This window comes from Carassius carassius, chromosome 1 (genome assembly GCF_963082965.1).
Source record: "Carassius carassius chromosome 1, fCarCar2.1, whole genome shotgun sequence".
Taxonomy (NCBI): domain Eukaryota; kingdom Metazoa; phylum Chordata; class Actinopteri; order Cypriniformes; family Cyprinidae; genus Carassius; species Carassius carassius.
In genome coordinates, this window is record NC_081755.1 from 1,700,852 (window position 1) to 1,712,958 (window position 12,107).

The window sequence follows — 12,107 nt, forward strand, 5'->3', positions numbered from 1 at the left end:
CCGAGCTTATGGCGATCCTCACGGAGGTGGTGGCAGATATGGAATTGGAGTGGACAGCCCCCAAGGAGCTGCCGTCTAAGAGATGGATGGACGGTTCCTTCCTCGGCGCGGGCCGCCAGGCTGAAGCCCCGCAGAGACCCGCACCTTTTTTCTCTGAGGTCCACAAGGAACTCACCCGGTCATGGCGCTCCCCTTACTCAGCCCGAGCCCATGCACAGGGGACCCAGCTGCTGACGACGGTGGAAGGGGCGGAGAAATTGGGATACGCGCGACCGCCTCCCGTCGAGGATGCTATCGCGGCCCACCTGGCATCTTCTCCCGGCTGGAAAACCGCCTCTTTGCCGTCTAGGCCATGTCGAGCTACTGCTCACATCGCCGAGAAGGCATACATATTGGCTGGACATGCAGCATCTGCCCTCCACACGATGGCAATCCTGCAGGTCTTCCAAACTCTGCTCCTGGTGTCCCTGGACGAGGGAAGCCCGGACCCAGAGTCGCTCAGGAAGCTGCGCATGGCGGCGGATCTAGCTCTCGCGGCGTCGAAGAAGGTCGCGCAGGGAATCGGCCGCAATATGAGCAGCCTTGTGGTCCTGCATTGCCATCTGTGGCTGACACTGTCTGGCATGCGCGATGCCGAAAAAGGCAGTTCCTAGATGCACCGGTGAGCCCCACCGGTCTTTTCGGTGTCGCAGTGGAATCTCTGTCGGAGAAATACGCCGAGACCGTCAAGCAGTCTAAGATGATGCCTCATCTCCTGCCGAAACAGTCTCAAGCCCCCCCTGCAGCGAGGTCCAGGTCTTCTTCAGCGCAGCGCCCGGCGGGATATACCAGGCACGCGTTCCTGAGCGCGGTAGAGCGTCGTGAGCCAGAGCCACCGTTCCGCCAGAGGCAGCCCAGGAAGCCCCATTTTGGTGCTAAACCAGCCTCTAGCAGCCAAGGGACGTGTTCGTCGGACCCGCAGCGAAGAGGGCGTGTTCCCGCCCAGAGTTCGTCAACTATGTGAATGTTGTGATAATGAAACCACTGTGTTCTGTTTCAATAAACATGCATTACATGCCTCAGCAAAAGAGCTTTCTTCCTCCCTCTACTATTACTCGCTACATAAGTGAAGCCTCTCTCCCGAGAGACCTTTCGCAAAGCGGAAGCTCGGGGAAACGCGAGGAGGTTGCTTTGTATGCTCCCGTGCAAGAAGCCGCGGACAAGTCACCTGCCATTCATATAGCGGTCAATGCTTCCCCGGTGGCTGGTGCGCAGCCCCCGCCGCAGCATGCATTAATACCATCTGTATTGAGTCAACTGAGCGCGTGGGCCACGCTCCCCGCGGCATCTTATTGGGTGATCAACACGATAAAACGCGGCTATACGCTCCAGTTCACTCGCAGACCACCCCGCTTCGGCGGTGTGATTATGACAGAAGTATCAGAACAGAGCGCCCCGCTGCTATCCTCTCTCCTGGCCAAACAAGCAGTAGAGATAGTGCCCAAGGAACGGAGAAATTCAGGGTACTACAGCCATTATTTTCTAGTTCCGAAAAAGGACGGAAGTATGCGCCCCATCTTAGACCTGAGATTACTGAACAAAGCGCTCGCGAAACGCACGTTCAAGATGATAACTGTGAAGCAGATCCTCGCGCACATTCAGCCCGACGATTACTTCATTGCAGTGGATCTAAAGGATGCATACTTCCACATCCAGATAGCCCCACATCACAGGCGCTTCCCACGTTTTGCATTCAAGGGGGTGGCGTACCAGTTCAAAGTGTTGCCGTTTGGGCTCGCTTTGGCTCCCCGTGTATTTACAATGTGCATGAATACAGCGCTCGCTCCCCTGAAGCTCAGTGGAATGCGCATACTGAACTATCTCGACGACTGGTTAGTCATCGCACGGTCGAGAAGCACTCTCGAGGAACACAAACACAGACTCCTCGCCCATCTGACAGGTTTGGGGCTGTCTGTGAACATTCAGAAGAGCACGCTGCAGCCGCGCCAATATATCACATTCCTGGGTATGATACTGGACTCGCGCACTATGATCGTGAAGCTGTCAGAGCCGAGAATCCAGTCGATTCACAATACACTAGTCCTCTTCGTTCAAGGCAGAGCTATCCCCTTAAGAACGTTTCAGAGACTGCTCGGTCTGATGGCGGCCGCAGCCTCATCAGAACGGACAACACGGCGGTGGTGGCGTACATCAATCGCCAGGGAGGTTTACGTTCGCGATCCCTGCAGGGATTAGCGAGACAGCTGCTGTTATGGACGGACAGGGTACTTCTGTCAATTCAGGCAGTGCACGTACCGGGCAGTTTGAATTGCGGCGCCGACATGCTGTCCAGGGACGGCATTGTACACGGAGAATGGAGGCTCCATCCGCAAACGATAAATATGATCTGGAATCTGTTTGGCAAAGCGGAGATCGACCTCTTTGCGTCGCAAGAGAACGCCCACTGCCCTCTGTACTTCTCACTGACAGCATCCCCCCTGGGGGGAGACGCGCTGTCGAGCCGCTGGCCCAAGGGACGGAAGTATGGTTTTCCCCCAGTCAAGTTAATGCTGCTGGTGCTGCAAAAGATCAGGGAGGAGAGATGTGCGTTGATCCTGGTAGCACCCAAATGGCCCAACCAGCCGTGGTCAGACTTTTACCCAAACGCGGCTATTCGCCTAAAGTACTCTCAACGCCGTTCAGAGCTCAGATAGTTACAATTCAAGCATTTTGCCCCGAGGAGGACAGTAATTCAGTGTCTCAGAAGTGCGCTTTGTGCCCCGTGCGTGCCCTACGTGCTTATGTGAACAGAACTAGCCAGTTTCGAACTTCAGACCAGCTTTTCGTCTGCTACGCGGGTGCCAAGAAGGGCAGCGCGCTGTCGAAGCAGAGGCTATCACACTGGATAGTGGAGGCTGTGCGACTAGCTTATGCTTCCCGGGGAACCGCCTGCCCAATCGGAGTGCACGCCCACTCCACAAGGAGTTTGGCGTCGTCATGGAGTTGGGCGAAAGGCATGTCTATTCAGGACATTTGTTTCGCAGCGGGCTGGTCGTCTCGCAACACGTTTGCGAGATTCTATAATTTGGACATTCCCTCATTCGCATCACACGTGCTGTCAGTGCAGGAGGAGGGAGTTGAGCAGTCATTGGACTAGGTTATGGCACGCCTTGCCTGGCGCGTGCACTAGCCATGGCTTCGACCAGGTCATATAGACAGCGTCAGTTGTTTTAGTAATAGCTGCGGTTAAGGTATTCATTCACTATCTAGTGTGGCACCTTTATTATGCCCGCATTATAAGCCGGCAGTGTATTCCCAAGCACCAACATATTGCTGCATTTTCCCCATATCACACCAGTGTTGCTTATCTAGGTGCACTGGGTTACGATGGTGTAAGAGCTGATTTGGCTCTGTGCCAAAAGGGGTTTCAACCAGGTCCGGTAACCGACCTAGAGCTAATGAGCTGTAAGAACTAGTGTATGCTCTTCTGTGGCTCGATGTGAGCTGGGCCGGACAGTATTTCCCACACGGCGGGGGTTTTATTGTTCCCCATACGTAATGTTGAGAGACCGACTCGATAAGGGAACGTCTCCGGTTACTCACGTAACCTTAGTTCCCTGAGAGGAGCCTCATAACTCTCGTTCAGTCGAAGATTCTGAGGTTTTTGGCGCCCGCCGTCACCTATATTGATGGCTGTCAGCCAATCAGGTGAGGGCGAGGGCGCCATTGGCTATTTGCAAGCAAAAGAGTTATTCAATCAGACTTCATAATTTCGAGGAAATGGATTTCCCCATACGTAATGTCTCGTTCCCTCCTCTCAGGGAACTAAGGTTACGTGAGTAACCAGAGACGGTTTCTATTCTCCTCAGAGATCAGTCCAGCTGTTTTTAAATGTCCCGAAATCTCGGTTGAAAACAAGAGGCGACAGGTCTTTTTCAGTCTATGCTCCAAAACTTTGGAATACACTACCATTAAATATTAGAGTTTCTTCTACATTAAGCCTTTTTAAAGTATCAATTAAAACCTACCTCTTTACTCAGACTTATTCTTAATTTGGATTAATCTTCTATATCTCTTAAATGCTAGGGGTTGAACATTTATTTTTATTTTGTAATTTTAAAATTGTGTTTAAATATTTTTTTTTATGATTGGACTGAATATATGGGGTTAGAATTGTTGCATTATTCCAAATAAATAGATTATGATCCACAAATAAATGTAACGAGATTCACAAAAATATATCAAATTCACAAATGAATATAAAGAGTTTCACAAAAAAATTTAAAACTCACAAATAAATAAAATGAGATTTGCAAATAAAAAAAATATATTTACAAATGTGTTTAATGTCACAAACACAACTCTACCTGGTATTTATTTGTGAACCGCTGTCTGTGCATTTGTAAATCACTGCACGCATTTGTGGATCGGTTCCTGTGCATTTGTGGATTTGAAACACTTCTAGCGTCGACGTGCAGATAAATCCACAAATAAGTGGACTCCACCCACCGTTTACTCAAGCCAATCAAATAACGGCCACATTGAGCTGACCAATCGTAGCACGTTATCGCTTCAACCAATCACGTTTTGGCTTACAGCCAGGGGAACTTGAGACCAACAACAGACAGTCAGGGCATTTCTCAATACCAAGTTCGCAGAGTCTGGACTTCCGTCCTTCCGAGTTTGGACATGCCAAGTTGGACTCAGAAGAACGAACTCTCGAGGACGGGAGGACGCGAGTCCAGTCATTCTACAAATGGAACGGCAGCGTACTTGATAGCTTCACTCAGCATGCATGTTTTACTTGAATTAACTTCTTTTTTATTTTCAATATATTAAATATATTAGTATTAAAAAACTAATATTTACCTACTCTGATTATTTTCACTTTATATTTATAATGAAATTGAATATAATATTAAACGACTGTCTCTTTTTTATTTTAAAAACTATTAAACATTAATATGTGGTTCAGGTAACATTAATACTGTGATTATATTTACGTCGTTCAAAATAAATAAAATATGTGGAAACAACTGCCTCTTTTCATTAAGAACAATCTAGCAATAAACCCACTCAGCTACAATTTAAATAATACGGTTGAAAAGTGTAAATCAATTGTAAATAAGTGTAAATCAAAATGGAACATCTTAGGATTACCATTGCAATTGCTATTTATCAAGATGCTGAAGAGGAGGCTGCCGAACGGAGGAGACGAATCCTTCAAAGAAAAGCCAGGATGCAGCGGAGGATGGCGAAGAGACGTGCCATATTAGCATGTCTCTCTAGCATTGTACGTTTTTCTAATTATTCTTTCTTCATAAACTGCCCATATACTTATGTGGACTTAGTTAGGTATATCCAAATGAAAAGTCATAATAAAAATTTATTATAATGTATCATATAGGCACCCTATCAACAGACTACAAAGTACTATCTCACAAAAAGTTATGTAAACTATTGCAGGGATGTAATGAGACAACATTAGATTTTTCAGTATACCAAATAAACTGACAAGTACAATAGGTTTGACAGTTGATAACATTTAAATTAACTAGCTTACACTTCACACACCTTTTATTTGTCTTTGTGGTGCTCAAATAAGTTGATAGTTTATCATCTTTATATAGCTAGGTGCACATCATATTACTGCATTAACACAAACAGGACAATTTAATATCTATAATAATCATATAGGCTACAACTTTTAGACTCTGGGATGAATGTTGTGCTAGAGCTTATCAATAAATGAATGAAACCGAAATAGAGTATAAAGAAATACTTCACGAAAAGAGCAAATGTTAGAGGGAGATTTAATTATGGCAGATTTTAGTAAATTTTAGACAAAATCCTTAAAACAACTGAGTATATAGCTTATATTAAATCCAAAAATATAATAAATACAATGCAACGACAGTACATATAGTAACAACTTTTTAAAAGCAATACATATAACAAATACATAATACAACAAAAGTAAAAACATTCTTAATATATTATCTATATATTTTAACAGGAACAAAGTCCCACTCGCAGGTATTCACAGATCAATGACCAGGTACCAATCCTGGTCAAGTTTTTTTCTGGAGAGGATTTAAAGCCAGCTTTCAGGCTCTCCAGGAACAGCATCAACATGCTGGTACAGATGCTGCCCCGTCAAAAAGCCCATGGATGGAGCCGTGAAATTGAAGTACTTGTTACGGTTTATTGGCTTGCCTGTTGAGCATCCTACAGGGTCACATCAGATGACTTCAGCATGCCACTTTCAACAGTTTGTAGGACTGTTCACAATGTTGTGGAGGAGATGATGACCATCCTCCACAAAATTATTCATTTTCCAAAAGCAGAGGAAATGGATGAGGTGGGGGGTGGCTTTGCTCACCTTGCTGGCCATGAGGCATTCCGCTGTGCTGCTGGTGCCACATCAGGATTGTTCCTCCTGCAATGCCACAAAAAAGATGCTACATAAATAGAAAGATCTTCCCTTCCATCATTCTACAGGGCACCTGTGATGCTAAAGGCATATTTATAGATGTGTATATTGGCAATCCAGGCTCTGTACAGGATGCCCTTGTGCTGCGCAGATCACCAATGTACCAGCAGGCTTTGTATTCACCAGCTGGATACTATCTTTTGGGAGATGGGGGATACCCTTGCTTGCAGCATCCTATTGCAATCATGACCCCATACCGCCAGCCTGTCGCAAGTAAGAACACTTTTTTTATGTCAGACAGACAGACACACACACACGATAAACCAAATTTTTACTGTTATGAATTTGCAATACACTACACATTTTCTACACGATTTTTGATTAACAGGCCAAGTTGAAGCCCGATACAACAGGCATTATGCACAAGCACGGAACATCATCGAGCGCACTTTTGGGATGTTAAAAACTCACTGGCGTGCAATTTTCTTGCGGGCCCTAGAGATCAGGCCACTGTTCGCCCCAAAGGTGATTGGTGCCTGTTGTATCCTCCACAACATCTGTGTGATGGGAGGTGATCTCTTGGAGGAGGAGGAAGAAAGCCAAGGACAAGAAGACAGCGAGGATGGTGAGAATGCAGCAGTGGGTGAGAGGGACCTATCAGGGAACCATCTCAGAGGACGTCTGGCTGCTCAGCTTTCTTCTCCCGTGGAACTGCCTGGGTGTCTAACTGAACAGTACTACATCTAGACAGTAAACTTTTCCAGATGTTGTCATGTTCATTAAAAGAGCAACATAAACAGTTGAAATAGCTATGACATTAATTAGAAAGATAGGTATGAATAAATGTGCAAGTAGATGGGTATAGATACATTTATACGTTTTCTTAATGTTGGTATGTTCTTCTTGAGATTTAACTGCATTATTGTAAATAATTGTATACCACTATAGACATTGGATATTACATTATTTTATATTATTTGTGTTTTTGTTGTAAATATAAAGAATACACTGTTGCTATAACAATGATTTGCCAGGGTTGAAATTGAAACATTCATTTTTATTATTTTTTATTCAAATAATCTATATAAAATCATTTATCATTAAATACAACATTAATTTAGAATTTATTAAGTTTTTCAAAAAGAGACATATGTCTCTGCTCTGGCTGTTGCTGCCCTCTCTCTCTCCTCTTCTCTCGCCAATGCTTCTCTCTCCCTCTCCTCTTCCCTCTCTGCCTGTTCTTTTAGAAACTAAAGAAGAGCCTGGCTGTCCCGTCGCCTCTTTCTTGACTGCTGGCTACTCCTGGCTTCCACAGAAGGGGCTGAACCTGGTGTGCTGACTGAGCCACCTGTAGTGGCAGTGGGTTTGATGCAACAACTACGGGCATAGTAACTGAGTGCTGCCCCTGGAGTGCAGCATCCATTGCAGTGTACCACTGCCAGGTGGCAGCAGTCACACTACCGGCCTCTACCCCTTTTCCTGTGGGTGGGTCCCTAAGCTCCTGAAATAAAGCAAAATGCTGTCATGTTCTCACCTCACGTTGTTCCACACTTTTAGACATTTTTTATTTTTGCTCTACACAGAGGAAGATATTCTTAAGAATTTTTGTAACCTAACAGTTTGAGGCACCAAAAAATTACACATGTCAGTGGTGCCCCAGAACTCTTAGGTTACAAATATTCTTCCTTTGTGTAAAGCAAAAAAAAAAAAAAAAAGAATAAATAAATAGTGTATACAGGTGTGAAACAACTTAAAATTGTAGGTGAATGGCAGAATGTTCATTTTGGGGTGAACTATTTTTTTTACAGTCTCAGAGTAAACAATGTAAACGGAGTAAACTACATTTTACAAAATAAAATGTAAGGGCCAATGCATCTATGTTAGGTTTCAAATATGACCGGAAAGTCTTTACACACATCTTGGTAAGCCTCTTTCAGTAACAGAAAGTAGAGAAACAGGCAGATTACCTTGTATTTATCTTTTAGGTTATTCAATTTTTTCTTTGCCTGTTTGGCAGTTATGGCCAAACCAGAAGTGGAACAAAATGCCTATAGGCAAAACAAAACCATAAAGATTTACATGATTCCACTTCAATAACGTATTCATTTTTATGGATGAAGACTGTCCAAATCTAGCTCCAAACCTTCAGACATGCAGGGAATTATACAAGCACTCAAAATGAATACTCACTCCCATCAACTTTTGGAGGAATTGCGCCTCCCGGTGAAAAGCCTTTCGTTGGCCGCCCGCCACTCTATCAAGGCCCGAGTTTCCTCAGCAGTCCCTTGATAAAAAATAATGCTTAATTTAAGTTGATGAAAAATAATACAATTATAAAAGAATTTGTAAAAAAAATTTAAATAAAGACAAGCAAACTATTTTGGTTAAAATGACAAGAGCACTCTAAAATAAGGTTTGCATTTGATATAAGTATCGTTAGGCAAACGTTAGTTAGGAAACTTTTCCCTCAGGCAAAACAATTGCCCATTAGATATACCCAAAGCAAAATATATCAAATGTTTATCCACTACAGAATCAACACAGGCAGCCCCATATTTTACAAAATGTTACAGGGCCTAGCTACTTTTTAGGAGGACTTGCCGAGGGTTAGGCTACTTTTCAACTCGTAACGAAATAGTCTGAGCAAATTTTCAAAATTCGACGGTAGCTTTGAAGTTTAAACAACATTCTGGCATAAAAACTCTTAGAACTACGTTACATTTTGTGATAAAACAACAATAGTATTTCGAAATGTATAACTTACAGTTGTGAGTTTTCTCCTCCGCCATTGATGCTAACCTGGTTCGAGCTGAATTCTGGGTTATGGCCCGTATCAAGTCCGCACAAGTCACCTCTCCATGCATCCTCGGTAAAAGGAGCGGAGCAAGAACACATCCGGGGATTTGAACTGGACTTGGCTAGATGTGAACTTTGAAAAGGGAAACAGTACTTGGGCAGCGACTGATGACATTTCACAAGTCCACAAGTAACGTTACAGACAAGTACGCACAACATGGCCGATCAGGCAAGACGCCCCCCCCCCCCCTGGATTTAAGCCAAAACGTGATTGGTTGAAGCGATAACGTGCTACGATTGGTCAGCTCAATGTGGCCGTTATTTGATTGGCTTGAGTAAACGGTGGGTGGAGTCCACTTATTTGTGGATTTATCTGCACGTCGACGCTAGAAGTGTTTCAAATCCACAAATGCACAGGAACCGATCCACAAATGCGTGCAGTGATTTACAAATGCACAGACAGCGGTTCACAAATAAATACCAGGTAGAGTTGTGTTTGTGACATTAAACACATTTGTAAATATATATATTTTTATTTGCAAATCTCATTTTATTTATTTGTGAGTTTTATATTTTTTTGTGAAACTCTGTACATTTATTTGTGAATTTGATATATTTTTGTGAATCTTGTTACATTTATTTGTGGATCATAATCTATTTATTTGGAATAAAGCAACAATTCTAACCCCATATGAATACCTTCCAGCCCTGTTTTTATTTGTGTGTATGTGCTCTGCTTGTGAAGCACTTTGGTCAACATTCTTGTTTTAAATTGTGCCATATAAATAAATTTAGCCTTGACCTTGACCTTAAGAAACGACACTTGGTGGTACATGAAGATGACAGCGCTGTTACTAAGACCCTCAAGAGGAGAGCAGTATTTATATCAAGGCTGCAATTCTTGAGCCACGTTTTAAGAAGCTTTCTTTTTTCACTGATGATGAGCAAAGGAATGAGGTGTATACTACAGTGGAAAAACTGAGAGTTTAGCTGCCAGGCCTGTACAGGAGGTAGGCGATACTCCAGGAGCGTGATACTGCAGGCTCTTCAAGACAAGAAAAAGAGTAAAAAAACATTTTACTCTGATGGCAGCAGGTAACCTACTGTTACCTAGCTACATTAAATGTGCTTAAATTAAAATGCATGAAGTTAAACTTCCCTTGTAATAACTTGCAATGATAAGCGTTTCTAAACCTGTTGTCCAACAAAAGAGAACATTATTTTTTTTACGTTATCATAAAACACCCCAAAGATACCCAACCCTATCCAAGAGTAGCCATAATTAAGTCCAGAACATTGTTTCTAGAGGGCCACTGTTCTGCAGGTTTCAGCTCCAACCCTGAAAAAAAACACCTACAGTTGTAAATCAGAAATATTCAACCCCTCCAGTTTTAAGGATTTATGAATAAAAATATTTTCAAAGTGCAGGATTCTGCTTTGGATGACCTCTTTATGAGTTAAGTGTTGCATAAAATCAACACAGAAAATGTATGATGTAATATTTGTATGTAACAGTATATTTTGTTAAGATGATTAAGCCATGTCACAATTATTCAACCCCTATATAATAGTTATTTTTAAAGCTTTCTGACAGTTTTTATGGCCTGAAGTGGAGCTGAAACATCATTAAGTCTTTGGCAACTCTATAATGATCCTCTATTTGCTTCAGCTGTGATGCATATATAAACCCCAACCATGAAGGTTTTCAAGGTAAGTTGCTATCATGGAAAAGACAAAGGAGCTTCCACAAAATCTGAGAGAGGAGATTATTTCATCGCATCTGAAGGGCCTTGGGTATAAGATTTCCAAAATATTTAACATTCAAAGAGACACCATTGGGAGCATTTTAAGGAAGTTTAAAACTTATGGAACAACTGCAAACCTGCCTGGCCGTGGAAGAAAGCCCACAATTTCATCAAGGGCCCTTAGCAACTTAGTCAGGACATCTAAGAAAACCCCCCGTGTGACTGCAAGACAGCTATAGGATGACCTGATGAAGGCTGGTACAAGTGCTTCAGTGGCAACTGTAAGACGTGCATTGAATAAGCAAGGACTTCATGGCCGGATCCCAAGACACACTCCACTCTTGACCTCAAGGAACATCAGCAGTCAACTAGAATATGCCAGAAGGAATTTAGATAAAACAAAAGAGTTCTGGGAGACAGTTCTATGGACTGGTGAAACCAAACTGGAACTTTTTGGACATATGGACCAGCGGTATGTCTGGCTTGCACAAGGTCAGGCTTATAACTAAAAGAATACCATCCCCACGGTTAAGCACAGAGGTGAGTCATTGATGATGTTTTCTGTGACAGGAACTGGCAATCTTGATCATGTTACTGGCATCATGGATTCCCATAAATAACGGGTCATTTTAAAGAAGAACGTGATGCCTTCTGTTGACAAATCATTGGATCTTCCTGCAAGACAATGATCCCAAGAACACCTCCAAATCAACTAAAGCTTGGTTGGGGAAAAGATGCTGGAGCGTCCTGGAGTGGCCTTCTCAGTCACCAGATTTAAATCCAATTGAAAATCTTTGGTGGCATTTGAAGGCGGCAGTTGCAGCACGCAAGCCATCAAACATCACTGAGTTACAGACTTTTGCACGTGAAAACTGGGCAAAGATTCTAATCGAGAGGCGTAAGAAGCTTGTCAGCGCTTATCAAAACTGTTTGTTAGAAGTTATAAAAAATAAAGGACACTCCACAAGGTACTGAAGCTGGGAGTAGAATAATGCTGCACATGCTCATGTGTTACAATTTTTATTTGAACTTCAAAGTTCAGTCAACTTCTGTGGTCAAAATAACTCGTACACATCAATAAATTGTTCTTTCACAAGTTTTTTTTCCCCATTAATTTTCATTATCTTTTATCAACATTACTATAATGTCTTTTT

General features: G+C 43.0%; 1 protein-coding gene across 1 annotated transcript in view; it reads right to left on the reverse strand.

The window, feature by feature from the left end:
• Positions 1–12,107, reverse strand: part of LOC132138271 (gastrula zinc finger protein XlCGF8.2DB-like) — a 61,160-nt gene that overhangs the window by 36,927 nt on the left and 12,126 nt on the right. The gene's annotated exons all lie outside the window — the stretch shown is intronic.